This window comes from Lupinus angustifolius, chromosome LG18, assembly GCF_001865875.1.
Source record: "Lupinus angustifolius cultivar Tanjil chromosome LG18, LupAngTanjil_v1.0, whole genome shotgun sequence".
NCBI lineage: Eukaryota > Viridiplantae > Streptophyta > Magnoliopsida > Fabales > Fabaceae > Lupinus > Lupinus angustifolius.
Window position 1 is genome coordinate 5,682,847 of NC_032026.1, and position 2,222 is coordinate 5,685,068.

A 2,222-nucleotide genomic window follows, 5' to 3' on the forward strand; every position below is an offset into this window, starting at 1 on the left:
ATTTGAACTTCAAACATTGTGGTAAAGAAAAAGAAAAAGTGCAAAAAAAGGCAAAGAAAAAAAAAACCCTTGTTCGAAAAGAGAGAAAAGCAAAAAGAGGAGAAGGAGGAACACTAACAAACAAAGGAGTTCCCACCCAATCTTCACAATCTTCAAGCATTCTTTGAGATTCATTCACTCATCTCTTTCGTGTTCTCATTATAATGTATTAGTGTTGCCATTGTATGTATTTTTTGTTTTTTAGTTTGTTTTTTCGTTTGCTGGTTGTTTTTTTTTTGAAGCAGGGTTGCTGCACGGTGCCGGCTCAGCCGTAAGCCGCCATCGCAGCCCCACCGTGGTAGTGGGGACGATCGGGCAGTAGCCGTGGAGGGCTGTCTGTCCCCAACCGAACTCAAATGGGCTGGACCGCACTGTCCAGCGGCTGGATGCACCATGGCCGCCCCGTGCGGACGATTGTGCACCACTGTGACCAGCGACGAGGCTGTCCCAATAGCCGCTGGCTATCCGACAAATAAAAGAAAAGGGGTTACCTTACCCTAAACCCCCAATTTAATCTTACCCTAAAACCCCAAATTAATTTTACCTTAAACCCCCAATTTAATTTTAACCTAAAACCCCAAATCAATTTTACCCAAAAAATCCCAAATCGATTTCACCCTAAAATTGCCAAACCATTTTCAAAACCCTAACCCTCAATTGTTTTTTTATTTCCTAGCTACTGTTTTGGTTTTTTTTATTTATATTTTTTATTATTTCATTTTAATTTATTTAATTATTTTTTATTTTATTTTTTTATTTATTTAATTGATTTTTTATGTATGTTACTTTTTTATTATTTTTCACAAATCAATAATAGTGTTTATATATAGATGGAAATGCAACATGAAGTTTTTTCTTAGTTAAATCAATGAGAGGTAGTGCACTATGAGACTTGTGCCATGTCGCGTTAACTTAAGTTGACATTTTCTTAATTAAATCAATGAGAGGTAGTGCACTATGGGACTTGTTCCCTATCGAGTTACCTTAAATTGACATTTTCTTAATTAAATCAATGAGAGGTAATGCACTATGGGACCTGTGCCCTGTCGCGTTACCTTAAGTTGACATTTTCAAAATTAAATCAAGAAAAGGAAGTGCACAATGGGACCAATGCTCTGTCGCTTTATCTTATCCTATTATTTAAAAAAATAATATATCAATCAGTCAACTTTTTTTCTGAAAGAACTACGTAGCCTTGATTTCTCTATTACAGCTAGAGATACGTAGGAGTAGTTATTTCCTTGTCAATCACAAAAAAATAAAAAAATTGTTTTTGTCTTTCTTTATTTTGGTTAATAAATGTGATGGTAAAAATAATGTTTTAAATAATATCCACATAACTAATCTAGGTACTGTTTTTATAATGAACGGTATGAGGTGCCTAATACCTTCCTCATCCGTAACCGACTTCCAAACTCAATTCTATTTTTGAGCAAATCAACCATATTTTCAAAAATTGGTTTTTCATGTTTTGATGAGAACCTCTTCAGGAGATCCTTTTCTTCAACAATCTATCTTGTTTGGTGCAATGAACCCACGGTTTAAGTGGTTCTTTTGATGGTGAATGTTTAGGCCGAATGGAAATGTGTTGGATAAAAGAAGATGGTGAAGATTGAAGGGTGGATGGCGCCACAACACAAGGTGTTGATAAGCCGGGTGATATTCGCCACAAGAACGTGGTTCTTGATAAGAATTATAATCTTGGTTCAGCCAATAAGTTTGGAGAAGAAACACTCTCACACAAAAGGAAAAATCCTTCTATTTTTACTCAAAATCAAACTTACTTTATTCAAAGTTAAAAGATACACTTATAGGGGCAAGCCACGGCCTTAGGACCAAGTCCAACCGAAAGGCTCCCAATTCAAATTATACATTAATGAAAATAATGGAAATCTATGAAAAAGCCTTAATGCTAAGTCTTGGTTTCATGGTAGTCTTCATGGGTAATTCGGCTCCCTTGAAGTCTTCATGATTCCATGAAGATGGCACGACTCACTTGAAGGAATGTGGGCGGCACATTAATGAGTTTGAAGCATTCATGACTAAAACCTCTTAATTTCATGTAGAAGGCACGGATCACCTAGGATTAATTGTGTGTGGCAACTTGGTTCTTTGTGTGAGCCTTTATGATGGACGGCACTTGGAATTAATGTTGGACGACACACTTAAGGCCAAGGCTTCAA